A 15756-nucleotide genomic window follows, 5' to 3' on the forward strand; every position below is an offset into this window, starting at 1 on the left:
CTTCACGCAATCATCCAATAAATCTCCGGGGCAACCGCTTCAACAATGACAAAATATGAGGGATTCACACAGTTGCGCCGGTTGTCCTCACACCATCATTAGATTAGCAATCATCTGGGCTGAGAAATGTCAGAAATTGCAGAACTTCTTAGAATGCTAATACGTAATCCCCCGAGAATTCAGCGCCTGACGTTTATCCTACCGGGTCTTTAATTTTAAACTCCGTATGGAGACAGAAAAGGAAAAGTATCTTTTATATAGTAAATAGTGTATGCAATTCATTTTAACTCTTGCTGACGAGTTTGACCCTTTCATTTCACTTAAGTGGCCACTTGTGGTTAAAACATTTCATCTACAAGTACTACTTATTGTTGTGACATAGGCAGATCACCAGATCAGTCTTTGCTGTACTCAGGCAAAACTTTCATGCAAATGAGTGCAGCCAACAATACGGCTGTGTATGGCAAGAATCTGGTGATAAGATACATATCACGATACAGGAGTTATGATTCAGTATATTGCGATATATTGCAATACTGTAAGCAAGGCGATAAATAACGATTTATTAAATCTAATTTTAGGAAAACTGTCTATAACTACTGTATATATAATAAAGAACAGACCACCATATGCATGAAATCTGAGTAAAACAGTTTGCTTTTTTTATGCAATCAGAACAGTAGAATCTGCATTTATCACAGTTCCTGTAACATCTAACATCATGACACTATTTTGAGAGGACACACACACTGCGAGGGTGCATTGCTTTGCAAATAAAATAAAGTATTGACTGAGTTAATCTTTGTAAACTACTAATTAAAAATCAGTACCGTGTTTTTGTGAATAATATAACATAATATCACGATACTCTACACCCCTACCCATCAATGTGTTCTATTTAGTCCAGCTATAGACAATTTTATTTGTCACTAAGTGCATTTCTCAGAGCCAGTAGTTAGACAGCTTCCTGTTAGCAGGTTATTGCATCATAAACTGCTACCGCATACTGCTTCCAAGAGTACAAGTAAAAAAAAAATCATATTTGTCATTTGTATTCACCTCCACACTTTAGCAAACAGTGTTTTTAAATCTCTAAAATGTATGGGGAGACTGACACGACATAATCAGCTATTAAAAACAGTGGAATATTAGTCTACGTGTCTGCTTCCAGTAGGTATACGCAACACACTACCTGGCTAAAACTGTGTTATACTGTGTTATACTTTCATGTACAATACAGTACACATGTGCGCACACACACACACACACACACACACACACACACACTCAAAGTCATTAATTCTTCATGAGTGTATGAGAGCACCCTGCAGCCTGACCTCAGGAGGCCAGCTGTGGCTCACAGTGCCACATTAGGCAAGTGAAGGGTGCGGCCACGGTGCACAATTTGGGAAGTTGGAGCCTCTGGCTGTGTGTGTGTGTGGGTGTGCGCTCATGTTTGTGTGGCTGCACTCGAAATCTGTTGAACTGAGCATCTGTGCTGATTAGATCCTAATGTCTCATCATCTCCTATAAGCCGTTACGAGGCAAATTGTGTCGTTCTTTTGTTGTTGTTTTTTTCAATTGATTTTCAAGTGTTTTCAGAATTAAATGATAAACAGACAACTGTTTGTCATTTGCTTATGCACAACAGGGACTGGTGTCTATTACAGTAAACAATGAGATGTATAGGAAATGTTGCGGCAGTAATTGTATAGTTGTCAATACATTGATTCAATTATATATTTACCATTATATAAAGTAAGGCTGACATTGCACTCTTGACAATTAAAACAGAATGACATTTTCATTGAGTACAATTTAAAGCTGCACTAACCAATATTTTCATATGATATAGTATGTGAAAGAGGCCTGCGTAGTGACAAACCCAACTAAAAGCAGCTGTTTTCAGCAAAGATGGTCTGATAAAACTTACTGTGCGCTATCGGCCCAATTCTAAATGGCAAAAGTTAGCAACTAGCTGGTGAACATAATGGAACATTTAGCAGAGCCAGATATTTTCCTCAGGAGTAGGTGTAGACCAGCAGGCAACTCTGGGTCTGAAAAGTGAAGCCAATGTGAAAGTCCCTTAAAGTTGCATTCTTTCTAACGGCCAGCAGGGGGCGACTCCTCTGGTTGCAAAAAGAAGTCTGATTGTATAGAAGTCTATGAGAAAATGACTCTATTTCTCACTTGATTTATTACCTCAGTAAACATTGCTAGCATGAGTTTATGATTTCAATCGCTAGTTTCAAGTCTTCTTCAATACAGCATGATGTTCATTTAGTAAATTATGGTCCCATTTAGAGTCAAATAGACCATAAAGCAGGGGATGCTTTAGGGCGTGGCTACCTTGTGATAGACAGGTTGCTACCACGGTTTCTACTGGCTCCTGTCTGGGAGTTGTCCGTGTTTTCGTCTTACAACTTTAACCCTTTCACAGTGTGTCTTCAGTTCATGAAAGTCAATTATAACCTTTTTGGTCGCCTAAAAATGTCTTATTAAGCGTTACGTTGTACTTACTGTAGCTCCACCCTCCCGTGTCACTTCTGGTTGCACATACAACGACCAAAAACTCTGATGGCGATTGCAAAAATGCCGAACTCAAGGTTTCAAAACGGCAGTCCACAAACCTAATGGGTGACGTCACAGTGACTGTGACCACTTCTTATATACAGTCTATGGTGGAGACCAAAACAGAGCTAGAAAAGAGTGAATATTTTAATTCTTCAGGTGACCAGAAACAACTCCAAGTGAATGCTAATGTTGCTCCGTATCTGCTGGATGCATAAGTAGGCAATTAATATTGTTTAAATAGTAGACCTCACGTTGCAGTAATGCCTTTCATAGATCTAAAGGTAACACTTTACTGGAGAAATGTGTGTTTCTGCTTGCAAGGCATCAGATAAGCTACAACAACCTTGGATATGGTAATGAAACAGTGTCTCAAGGACACTTTAGTAGTGGTTGTTAAAAGTGAAGCTCAAACTCAGGCCTTGTGGTTGAAGGGTACGTCTCTTATACTTATTCACTACCTTTGTTGCACTAATGCAATACATTCCACATTGGAGAATCAAGGCCTCACCTCCCACGAGACTGGCATATTTGCTATTTAAAGAAATGTGAAGACATTTTCAAAATCGGTCAAACCATACCACCGTCTTATCATACCATATCTAGTCTTTGGGCACATGGGACTGGAAAAAACAGTAGTCCCATGTGCCCAAAGACTAGATATAGTAGTATAAGAAAATGACTGTATCTAACACTGAACTCATAACAAGTTGAATATCAAAGATATGCACACATATGCAGTACAAAAATATATTTCATATTGAAAAAATCGAATAAACACAATATTAGCATTTTTCCTCCTCATTTTTCAAAAATCCCGATTTTGACTATGAATAAAAGTGTGACATTTCATGTGTTCTAAATTTTTGGAAGTTGTACTGTTAGATACCTGCCCAAAGTATGTCCTTACCAAATTTCAAGACTTTTGACTAATCAGAACAAATGTTGTGGCATTTTTCCTTATCATACTAAATATACGTTTTGGGCACAAATGGTTAATCAACTTACTATATTGACAAAAGTACTCATTCATGGAGAGACTGCTGGAGAAAATCAGCCTGCATTGTCATATTCTCCAGCACAGTAACCAGGCTTTAGGCAACCACAAAATGAAGCTTCATGTGAGGATGGTGGGGAATTGTTTTGCTTGGGATGCATTATTGTCAGAAGAGATTTCTTGCCAAGAAACAATCCAGAACATTTGGTCCATGGTTAGTCTCCTGGTTTGCCTGTCTGAACTGGCAACACTTGTTTCCACAACTCTTCTATGAACTCAACCCAATCTGTGCCTATTGAATAATGAGATAAAGTAAAAAAAACTGCAATAAAAACACCATGCATAACAAATATAGCTCAAGTAGTTATTTGAATTGGGGAACAAATTACAGTGCTTCATTTGAGTGGATGGTTGCCATGTGGTCATGACATATGCTGTCTGATGGGAGAGGGAGTAATGATGTCACTTGTAGGAGATCTCCTTTTGGAGTTTCAACCAATGGGGGAGCTTAGCAAAAAGGAGGCGACCGTGAGGCGTGCTGCTGTTAGGCAGAAGAGAGCGTTCTGGCAGGAGCAGGGTTTTCCAAAGCGACGGCAGTGGCATTAGCCTCTGATAAGCTCTGGGCCTCATTCCAACACTTGCAACCTGCATCCTCTTTACATTTTCCCCTCCTCTTGACCACTTCTTTCCTAATAAAGGTGCAATAAAAGAGACAGTTCTACAAGTTAAACCCCACAATAGGTTAGAGGTCAAATTTGTGTTTTTCTATCCTGTGTGTCTAAAGATGCTTTGGTGCCTTCAATGAACGAGTGAACAAGAGAGATAAAATCAAAGAGTGTGTGAGAGCGAGTACGAGTGAGGGAGATGGTTTCAAAGAAAACTATATTGCTACAGTTGCCATGGGGACAGCAGCACGTTCTTGCAGGGACCTGAGTTTATGTTTACGTGTGTATCTTTGTTTGTGTGTAAAAAAATCATCATCCCGTCTGGACCACTATGAGATCAATTTAATATCACAAAGGATTACTCTGAGATGTCGTGGCTTATGTTTCAGACACAACCAGCAGCCACTGATACAAGTTACAGTTGGATGCACTATAGGAAACCATGTGCTCCCACAATCCACCACTAGATGGTGGTGTCAAATACTCACAGGGGGGGTGTAGCAGTCCTGTGGTGAGCACTAGTTGCTCCACGAAAGGCAATATGATTGTATGAGTCTGTAATCTATGGACTTATCTGGTCAGCTGACTCTTTCACAGCCAAATCATAGTGCATGACATGACCAGGCTAAAATGATCGGATGAAGCACTGTTAAGTGATATTCCACCCAAAATCTATCTTTTGAGCATAAAAAGCCAAAAACAAATGCAGTATAATCTACCTCAACCATCATCTTTATCATACAAATATGGCTAATTCCACTGCTTCCATGTCGTGTTATCAACCTACCCAAAGCTTTTTAAGGAACTATTTAGTGACACCTTTCAGGAGGGTGACTCTTTTGTTTCTCAAAGATATATTTTGGGTGAAGTCAATGGGCAACTCTGGGGTATGAAAAGTGAAGCCAAGGCAGAAGTGCCTTAAACTAGAAGATATCCAAGAGGGTGACTATGGATGGGAGCGAGGGCTGGGTATCATTTTCAGTTTTAGGAGGGACAAAGGCATCAAACTCTGATCAATGAAACACACTACCATATTACTGAGTGGTCTAAATGTAACTTTAGCTTTTTCTCTTAGACCACCAGGCGGCAATGTCTGGGTCTGAGAAGTGAAGCCAATGCAGAAGTGCCTTAAACTTGTATTCTTTCTAACAGCCAGCAGGGGGCGACTCCTCTGGTTGCAAAAAGATGTCTGATTGTATAGAAGTCGTGTCACTTCTGGTTATAAAAAATTAACAGGCCAAAAACCAAGATGGGGACGGCCAAAATGCCAAACTCCAGACTTCAAAACGAAAGTCCCTAAAGGGTGATGTCACAGTGACTAAGTCCACATCTTATATAGGCCTACAGTCTATGGGTGAAGTTCACAGCTCTTCACAATCCCAATATTTGCAGTATATTGAGCCCACTTACTAAAATGCATCACTAGGCTCCCCCATCTCCCCCCCAATGTGGCTAGTATAGATGTGGCTGTCCATAAAGCCCATAATAAGTGTAGCACAGCCTGGAATAGTCGTGAGCTGAAAGGGTGTTCCCACTGCACTGCACAGTCTTGGCTCTCATTTCCCAAAGGGATTTATGGGTGGTGGGTAGGGAGGCCGCATGGGAGACAGAGCAGGTGGGGACCGTATCATCACAAGAGGACAAATCACTGGAGCGAGGAAAAGATCTAGTCGCAAGGAAGAGTGTGTCAGTTTGCAAAGTGCAAGCCTATTTTTGTAAGCATCCATCTACGGTGGTTACACATGTGTAGCACATGTGTGCAAGTGAGAGCAGGAATGCATTTCTGAGTCATTCAAAGTCTCCACCTGTACGACCAGCTGTTGAAAGAGAGAAGGGGAGATGTATCCTTGCGAGCAAGTCGACTGGTGAGATTTATCGGGCTGATGAGCGGAGAAAGGGAAGGACATGTGGTAACAGCTCCCTCATTGATCTCCATGTTTAACAACAACACAAAGAGCTAGACCTTGGCATGATAATGGATACTCAGCTCTCTGCCTCCTCTCTCATTCTCTCTCCCTCAGTTAACCAGACAGTCAGACATAAGGACTTTCCTGTCACAGCGGGAGAAATTGACTCGTGCCCTCGCACATTCACTTACTGTAGTCTGGGGAAGAGCCCTGTGCTACAAATGGCACGTCGGGAACAGAGATGGGAGATCAATGAGGGCTGCGACACTGTCAGAGCTGGCAGAGACTGTCACACTGCGTGGATCCCCAGTGCTCTGGGGCTACAGCCTGTGTCTGGCTTCACTTGAGAAACACTTACATTTACACTCATGCTGAACATACTCTTTAGAAGCAGAACAATGATACAGCTTAATACAGTAATGCACTTAAAAGGATGTGAGGCAACAGATGAAGACATAGTAAAATACCCAAATATCATCATGCTTTATCGCCTAATCTTGAGACCCTGAGTCTCTGTGTCAACATGTGGTTGTAAAATATCTGTGCTTATATGTTGCAAATTCTTAAAATGTGTTTATTAAATTCCCAAAAAGCAGATATAGGTAGGCTACTATTCCAGCATAAAAAACTGTACACATTGCAAAGACACTGGAAGGAAAGAGGAGTTAATCGGCCTGCACACTGCAGATTTTATTTATGCCCCAGGGCCGCATATAGCAGCTCAATTCGACCATGTACAGTATAAATGAATAGCCGACATGATGAAATCATGACACAATCCTGTAGGCTATCATCTATCAACCTTACCACCAAAGTCTAACTTTAAGATTAAAACAATAAAAATATATATGAATTGTTCCCGGTCTTTGCTGTCCCTCCTCCTGGACTTCCCTGAATGATCTCTGGGGATCCACAGGCCCCAGGTTAGTAAACAGGCCTATGAAGCAGTTTCCCTGATTTCCTATAAAGATAGTTTTTCCTGTTTAGTTAGGATTAACTGTCCACGAGCTTCTATGTCAGTGTTTCCTGTCAGATGATCTCAAGTAACCCTCATCAACACTTTTTAAACTGGAGGCTATATAACACTATTAACGGTGCTCTATAGCCTCCAATGTCCAGAGCATTAATATAGCAGCAAACAACTATTTGATATGTAAAGATATACAGTGTGTTCCAATTCATGTACTTCCGGATGTACACTTCAATGTAGTGCACTTTGTGCACTCTGTACGTACTTGAGTAGTGCGTGAATTTCAACGGGGTAGGGTCGTCTCAAATCGAATATTCTGCGGTGCACTTACTGGACATGACGATCGCAACATTTCACCGCGGCTCGCTACCCGCCAAAATATCTTCTTCTTCTTCGGGGTTTTACGGCAGCTGGTATCCTTTGTGTTGCACTGCTGCCTCCTTCAGGTTCTACCCGTCCACTACCCGCCAAAATATCTGCCTGCTTTGTTGATCAATAATACACAAAAAATGAAAGCAAAGTGGAAATTACGCTATATCCATCAGTTAACTACACTATAGGGCTACTTTTAGCTATCTTTCTATGGAACATCCATAATTTTTTGCTAAAATTATAATTTTAACCATTTTTTCATAAGGCCTACATTTAGCTAGCTATCAATTTAAAACATTTATTCATTACTTTTAGCTATTTCAACCGTTTAGCTAACGTTACTCATCACTTTGAGCTAGGCTAACAGTAAGCTAACAGCAACATTATCTCTTACAACTCTATCAATTAACTAGGCTATAGGCCTACTTTTTTGCTATTTATTTTATTGAAATGTCCATTATTATAGCTAAAATTATCATTTTTAACCATTTATTCATTACTTTTAGCTAGGCTAACAGTAGGCTACCTGATCTCTTTTAACTACTAGCTATATCCATCAGTTAACTACACTATAGGGCTACTTTTAGCTATCTTTCTATGGGACATCCATAATTTTTTGCTAAAATTATAATTTTAACCATTTTTTCATAAGGCCTACATTTAGCTAGCTATCAATTTAAAACATTTATTCATTACTTTTAGCTATTTCAACCGTTTAGCTAACGTTACTCATCACTTTGAGCTAGGCTAACAGTAAGCTAACAGCAACATTATCTCTTACAACTCTATCAATTAACTAGGCTATAGGCCTACTTTTTTGCTATTTATTTTATTGAAACGTCCATTATTATAGCTAAAATTATCATTTTTAACCATTTATTCATTACTTTTAGCTAGGCTAACAGTAGGCTACCTGATCTCTTTTAACCTCTAGCTATATCCATCAATTAACTACGCTATAGGGCTACTTTTAGCTATCTTACAATGGAACATCCATCATTTTTAGCTAAAATTATAATTTTAACCATTTTTTCATAAGGCCTACATTTAGCTAGCTATCAATTTAAAACATTTATTCACTGCTTGTAGCTATTTCAACCGTTTAGCTAACGTTACTCATCACTTTGAGCTAGGCTAACAGTAAGCTAACGGAAACATTATCTTTTTCAACCCTATCAATTAACTAGGCTATAGGCCTACTTTTTGCTATTTACTTTATTTAAACATCCATTATTATAGCTAAAATGATAATTTTTAACCATTTATTCATTACTTTTATCTAGCCTAACAGTAGGCAACCTTATCTCTTTTAACTACTAGCTATATCCATCAGTTAACTACATTATAGGGCTACTTTTAGCTATCTTTCTATGAAACATCTGTAATTTTTAGCTAAAATGATAATTTCCAAACATTTTTCATAAAGCCTACATTTAGCTAGCTATCAATTTAAAACATTTATTCATTACTTTTAGCTATTTCAACCGTTTAGCTAACGTTACTCATCACTTTGAGCTAGGCTAACAGTAAGCTAACGGCAACATTATCTCTTTCAACCCTATCAATTAACTATGACCTACTTTTTGCTATTTATTTTATTTAAACATCCATTATTATAGCTAAAATGATCATTTTTAACCATTTATTCATTACTTTTAGCTATTTCAACCATTTAACCAACGTTACTCATCACTTTGAGCTAGCCTAACAGTAGGCTACCTTATCTCTTTTAACTACTAGCTATATCCATCAATTAACTAAACTATAGGCCTACTTTTTGCTATCTATTTTATTGAAACATCCGTTATTATAGCTAAAATTATAATTTTTAACCATTTATTCATTATTTTTAGCTATGTACTTACTAACCACTTTACTTTTTAACCTAGCTTAGCTAAGTGCTTGCTCACTAGTTATTTTTCACACACTCCCCATGGCAACACTATATTGGTCTCAGGTGTGTGTTAGGTGATTAATATGAGTTGTGTGTTGGACAGTGAACAGAAGACCTTCTCAGCTGGGAGCTCCACAGTAAAAGGTCTTTATAGTGAATGTAGGTGAGGGTCTAACTGAGGTAACGTCGACGTGAGACAGAGAGAGAGAGAGAGTCGTCCCTCTGCTCAGTACAGGTGCTCCTCTCTCTACATCTACATCTCCAGAGCTCTCTCCTCTCCTTCCTCTCCACCGCCTCGAACTGCGCTCATTCGCTCTCCTCCTCAACGAGCCCGGATGTAGCGCACAGTCAGGACCGCACAGTCCTCTCAGTGATAATAACATGGCGCTGGCAGACACATAACGGTGTCACACACACTGTAATAATAATAATATCCACTATAACAGACCAAAATAAGCGACGGGACATGTGAGCTCTTCAACCCCCCCGAGACAAGCAGGTAAGAGCATTTTTATTATTCGACAGACGCGCTTTGGACGATGGTTAAAAATGTGGCTGCTTCTTCTTCTTCTTCTTCTTGCAGGGGTGCAAAAGAAGCCGCTCTGCAAAGACGAAATGCATGTCTAAGGGTTTAGTTTTTGTGTCTGCGGGTTTAATGCATCACACAGAAACAGCAGTGTCATTCAGGAGCAGGTTTGTGTCGCTGCTTGTGGTGCATCCGTGCAGAAATGAATCAGTCATTTTGTAGTGTGCATGTGTTGTCATGGCTGTCAGGCTCTCCGTGCGTCGACCGCTGTCCTTGGTATTGAACTGGGGTGGGCATCACACCTATAAGCATGTTGCTAAATAGATTGTGAAGGCCTGGTTTCTCTTGAATGCTGTCATTGTTGCTCAAATGAGGAGGAATTGTGGTCGATGGCTGGAAAATAATGCACCTATATCCTTATAATGTAGCTCACAGTAGGCTATGGTGAGTTTATAGCCTTAATGGACTCTCATGTTGTTATATCTCTTTGTTTTATTGCAGCACTACTCCTCATTTATGACAGTGATGATGTCAGTGCACATGTATTTTGCACTGCCCATGTTTTTTTTTTTTTTTTTTGCTTGCAGCCCAGCCAGCCAGAGTGTGGAGTGTGTGCTGCTCAGGCTAATGTAGGCCAGGTATAAGGGCAGGAACAGATGGCTTGTTTTCAAGTTCAATGTGGCTTTCGGATTAGAATGTGTAGACGAAAATTAAAAGTGGTGGCTGGGCCCTCTGAGCTGGGGTTCCCCCTCATAAGCTCATAATCGCCCTAACAGCAACACTCCTATTAATAGGGGCAATAATAACATGTAGCACAACACCTCTAAAGCTGTCAGGAGGCCTATATTTTGCCCTAGAAGATGGATCATATACCAATGTTGCTTACTCTCATGTCCTATATATGTATAAAGGGAGCTAACTATGACCTACAGTCTACCATCCTAATGCAAAGTAATGGGGCTGAAACAGTCTATTAGTCAATCCGCAGAAAAGGAATCAACTATCTTTCATAGTTGATCAGTCTTTTTTTTGTAATTTTTCAAGCAAAAATATAAAACACTACCTAGATCTAGATCAAATGACCATTAATGGGGAGGGTATTGAAGTGATAGATGACTACAAATATTAAGGAACAATAATAGATGCCAAACTGTCATGGAATTTGAACACAGATGCTATCTATTAGAAAGGTCTGCAGCATCTATAATTAATGTTTAAACTGACATATATTGGTCCTCTTCTATCGCTCCTTTGTGGAGAGCATTTTAACCTTCTGTTCTATTGCCTGATACTTTTGATTGTCGGTGAATAATAAAAACAAACTGCTTAAGATAGTCAATTGCTGGACAACAGCATCATTTCATGACGATGACCTGTGAGTCCCAAGTGATGAGGAAAGGGCAGGCGATTATTAGAGAGGCATCACATACCCTATTTAGTTACCATCAGGTAGACGATATAGGGTGCCATCACTCCGAACCGATCGGGCTCGTAGATCATTTGTGACTACCAGTATTGCACTGTTGAACAAACTCTGAAACAAAAGAATGACTGAACCTCTGTGTGTGAGGATGCTGCACCTTATGACCTTATATGTAGAGCACTTTAATGATGTTGATATATTGTAATGATGATAATGATATGGTGAACAGGCCTATAGTAGGCTAATGTTGAGGTGTTCTGTTGTTGATGTCTGTTGTTGTTGTCGGTGGTTATATAGTTTTATATACAGTATATAGTCTTGCTTCTCTAATGTGAGGAGGAGGATTTGCTGCTTTTCTCTCCCTTATGTGATAGTAGCTTTGGATTTAGGTTCAAACAATACCTTTAAGGATGTCACCTTGTGGTTGAGGAAATTGTGAGGGTCATTTGGCAATGATTAATCAGAATATGGCTGGATAATCATCATCTAGGGTCGTATTTCAGCAGTTTGCATTTATTCACCATTGGATTAATTAAGGCAGCAGTTGGCCATTTCGGTCTTCAGGGCTGTCACTGCTGAAAAATATGTGGCATTTTACCTGCCGATGAATTACTCTATTGTCATACTATACCTTATAATATCAGTTTATATACAATAAATCTATCATATTCTTAGGGCTGTACCGCAATATTGCAATACCACGCTATTGATAAGCCAACCGCAGAGGATGCCAATTAACAGCCCAAACCGCTATGTTCACATTTTTTCCTTTTAAATTCTTTGCAATGGGAGCGCCGCATATTTCGCATATATCCAGAGCAAGTACTCTACCTTGTGCGGACATTTTTACTTCTGCGGATATTCCATATCATGGCAACCAGACGCAATCAAAGCGTCTCAGCTGAAAAGAAACCCCCACTGCCCCTCATTACCCTTCTGTGTTCTGCATTTAACAACAAACAAGTATTTCATTAGTTTTAAAACTGTCATCTTTGTCATTTAAAAAGCAACAATATACCTAATAATGGCCTTACATTAAAACTTATTTATACAGCATTAAAATCAGGATAAATTAGGTAATTTGCAAATAAATATTTAATAATACCGCATATCGCACTGTTGAGCCAACCATTGTCACTGCAGGGGAAATTCCTTGACTACCCTACATATTATTATATTCAGCAGAAAATTATGGTGGCTGAACTGACCATAACAGGTCCTTTCACTAAACTGCCGCACTTTGACCTCTATTCTTATGCCACCAGTTTTTTTTTTGCAGTCTTTCTGTAATGCATTTGTCTCCAAACCAAAGCAGAGATAACCTTGATATCATTATTCTCCCAGACTTAACAAAAAACTCCTCCAGAACCAAAATAGACATTATACAACTGTTCTCGCAGGCTGTGTGGTACTTCTTGTGACTAGTACACTGATCCTCACGTGTAAAATTGGTGGAGTGACCCTTTAAATATCGTTGATGGTGGTGTACGACCTTTCAGACCATCTGCATCTCCAGATCACACGTCATGGTGAAATCAGATAAAAGGTTCTCTTTGTTTGTCCTTTACAGACGATGGGATGCGTGTTATTTTAAAATTGGAAGAAACTTAGCTGAGTCAATGTGTCGGTCCGTGTTCGTACTCCCTGGTTATCCACTCTGTAATGTATTCGGTGGCAGCACCGAGCACAACAGCTTTACATAATGATCAAAGCTTGAGGGATGCCAGAGCATGGCTTCAGCCTGCAGTAATAATAATAATAACCTTTGAAGTTATCACAATCCCACAACCTCATTCCCTTCTCTCTCTTTCTGGTTGTCATTCTCTCTCAACCTTGCACGCAGACACATGCACAGACCCACTCGAAGGTCCTCTCCTGTTTAATGTTTCTGGATACGGGGTGAGTACTTAAAAAAGAGGATAGCGATAATGACCACATGACTAACTATTTTAGTCCCTATGGCTCTGCACTAGACTGCTCTTGCTGTCTATGAGGAGGCAGCCGTCCTCGCTCGCACACATTCACAATTACATAAGAGTCAGGGGGAGTCGTACAATGAATAATTTGACCAGAAGAAGGAAATCTAGCACCCTTTTTGCTATGCACACTGTATTACGTCTCCTCTATTGGTCCTTCAAGACTGACCTCATGTGGCCAACATCTCTATCGCTCTCTCTGTGGTTAAATAGTGTTTGAAATGCAAGGGTGGGAATGTGTTATCTGTAATTGAAGCGTCTGATTCAGCCCTTTATTTATATATAGGAGCCCCCTCGAAAAGACTCATTGGCCATTTTTAACCAAGTGTCTGGCGGACTTGCGCTGGTCGATCTCGCTAATCAAGGAGCGGAGTGAGGGAGCATGCAAACAAGGTTTCGGATAGAGGAGTGGAAGAGAAAGAGAGAAGTACAGAGAGGGAGGAAGACGGCGGAATAGATAGAGACGTGAGAAGAAAGGTTATTATGAGAGGAGGGCAGAGAAGAGGAAGAGCAGGACAGGTGACCATAGGAGAGGGGGGGGATGAGGATAGAGAGATGAGCTGCATCCCAGAAGGAATATCCAGATGGGTAAAGTATTGGGATAAAATGGGGGAGTGAAGAATAAAGATGAGGGGAAAAAGAAGGGGGAGAATAAGAGGATCAGAAGGCCGGAGACGAGTACAAAGAGTCTATAAAAGGAGTGCCTGTCTGTCTGTCTGTGTAGGGGGTCTTGCTTCCTCTCAGTCTGTCGCTTCTGCTCATTTCAGCTGCAGCCTAGCAGCCCGTCTGAACGCCACGCTCATCTTCAGATGTCAGCACTTTTGTCCCAGGTTATTGCATTTTGCTGTTTTTTGTCCCGGGATTAAAAAAAAAAAAAAAAGCTTCCCTTGTGTTTTCTGCATGACTTGGCATGTCAGTAACAAAATGAAGAGTGTGTATATGTGTGTGTATGTGAGGGAGAGATTGAGCGTATGAAAGAGACATTGTGACAGAGGAGGAGACATGAACAGGAAGCAATTTAGAGTGATATAGGAAGATATCATGTGTGTGCATATAGTAGGCTTCATGTTAGTGTCGTTACAAGCTGTAGAATGGATGTTACATATAGTAGTAAATGGTACAGGTTATGGGTGTAAGAAAATATCCATACACAGTATTATATTGTACAATACTGTATCGATTCTCCAAAACACTGTATCGATTTTTAATTAACCTCTTAAAAATCCGACAGCCCGCCGTCGGGCCCGGTCGCTATTCGATCTTTGGGAGGTTGTAGCGGGCTCAGTTTTAAAGCCAGAGTGAAGATACTGGCATCATATGAAACGAGAAAACCTAAGGAATCCATTGGCACCAACCATGTCGCGAAAGATGCTAAATAACACTCCACACTTATGCGAAATTCTGTCGAGGAAAAACTGGCATGACAATTTTCAAAGGTGTCCCTTGACCTCTGACCTCAAGATATATGAATGAAAATGGGTTCTATGGGTACCCACGAGTCTCCCTTTACGGACATGCCCACTTTATGATAATAACATGCAGTTTGTGGCAAAAAACATATAGTTTACACACAGTATAAATGTGTTATGTTTGCCTATTCTAAAATTGTGCATTTCTGTCCTTTATGCTATGATAGTTTTCCTAAAATGAATTGCTTACAGTGTAGCAATATATCGCAATATATTGAATTGTTACCCCTGTATCATGATGTGTATCGTATCGCCACATTCTTGCCAATACACAGCCCTAGTACAGGTGTTGCATCATGTCTTTATAATCTAAACTGGTGGTAAATTTACAATTAAGCTTTACGAATCAAAGTAGATCTTGCACAGCATCTCGTGTTATCTGACATTCAGCAGCCCAAATAAAGTGTCGTGGATCTAAAATGCTGTACTGCCTGTCTTTGAGCTGTGTCATGTCTGTGTCCTTACTCAGACAGAGAACACACATGCACACACACACACACACGCGCACACACACACACACACACTCACACTCACACACACTCACACTCACACTCACACACACACACACACACACACACACACACACTTAAAGAGTTAACCTAGATACTCCAATAGCATAGCAGAGGAGACACAGTCCACCATAACCTACATCCTCTACCGTTTTCTCAGTCTAACTTGTGTGTGTCTGCTCTCAATGAGGCTGTTCTACTTCTTTCCCGATTCCCCTCTTGTACGAAAGGCTGGAAAGGCCCGACTGGCTCTGTGCTGGCTCTCTGTGTGTGTGTGCCGTTGGTCATGGAGCTAAGGCATCAGAGGGCACCGATGAAGAGGCCCAGTGAAGCTTGAATACCCAGCGATGCCCTCAGGCCACCGAGCGCTGCATCTGCCTCTGTTGCTGCCCAGCACAGCGCTGGCCCTTCCAGCTCTGTCACCCGCCCTCCGGGCTGAGGGAGTTACGCTATTTCTGTGTGAGCGTGGTGGTGAAC

At 40.4% G+C, this 15756-nt stretch overlaps 1 protein-coding gene across 1 annotated transcript in view; it reads left to right on the forward strand.

The window, feature by feature from the left end:
* The first annotated feature begins 9500 nt into the window (after positions 1-9500).
* pak5 (p21 protein (Cdc42/Rac)-activated kinase 5) overlaps positions 9501-15756 on the forward strand; it is an 83229-nt gene continuing 76973 nt past the window's right edge. Inside the window, exon 1 of the mRNA XM_037750390.1 lies at positions 9501-9875. The gene's annotated coding sequence lies outside the window, so the exon portion shown is untranslated. The remainder of the gene's footprint in view (positions 9876-15756) is intronic.

This window comes from Sebastes umbrosus, chromosome 18 (assembly GCF_015220745.1).
Source record: "Sebastes umbrosus isolate fSebUmb1 chromosome 18, fSebUmb1.pri, whole genome shotgun sequence".
NCBI classification, from domain to species: domain Eukaryota; kingdom Metazoa; phylum Chordata; class Actinopteri; order Perciformes; family Sebastidae; genus Sebastes; species Sebastes umbrosus.